This window comes from Trachypithecus francoisi, unplaced genomic scaffold (assembly GCF_009764315.1).
Source record: "Trachypithecus francoisi isolate TF-2019V2 unplaced genomic scaffold, Tfra_2.0 Lachesis_group9, whole genome shotgun sequence".
Lineage (NCBI taxonomy): Eukaryota > Metazoa > Chordata > Mammalia > Primates > Cercopithecidae > Trachypithecus > Trachypithecus francoisi.
In genome coordinates, this window is record NW_022681474.1 from 28,769,679 (window position 1) to 28,770,383 (window position 705).

Below are 705 nucleotides of genomic sequence, written 5' to 3' on the forward strand. Positions count from 1 at the left end.
TCTTCCTTTTCTTGCCGAGTCTGTTGAAGGTTTTATCATGAAGAGATGTTGGATTCAATAAAAAGTTTTTTCTGCATCTATTGAGATAATCATATGGTTTTCACTTTTAATTGTTTATGTGGTTAATTACATTTATAGACTTGCATATGGTGAACCAACATTGCACTCCAGGAATAAAATCCACTTGGTTATGGTGAATGAATGTTTTGATGTGCTGTTGGATTCAGTTTACTAGTATTTTGTTGAAGACTTTTGGGTCTATTAACATAGATCAGGGATATTGGCCTGAACTTTTCTTTCATTGTATCTATGCTGGATTTTTGTAGTAGGCTGATACTGGCTTCATAGAATGAGTTGGGAAGGAGTCCCTCCTCCTCATGTTTTTGGAATAGTCTCAATAGGATTGGTGGCAGTTCTTTACACATCTGATAAAAATCAGCAGTTAATCCATCTGGTCCAGAGATTTATTTGGTTGGTAGGTTTTTTGTTTGTTTGTTTGTTTGTTTGTTTTTTTACTGATTCAATTTTATTGCTTGATATTGGTCTATTCAGGGTTTCAATCTCTTCCTGATTCAGTCTTGGGAGATTGTGTGCTTCCAGAAGTTTATCTATTTCTGCTAGACTTTCTAGTTTGTATAAATAGAGTGGTTCATAGTATTCTCTGAGGATCTTTTGTATCTCTGTGGGATCAGTTGTAATGTCATC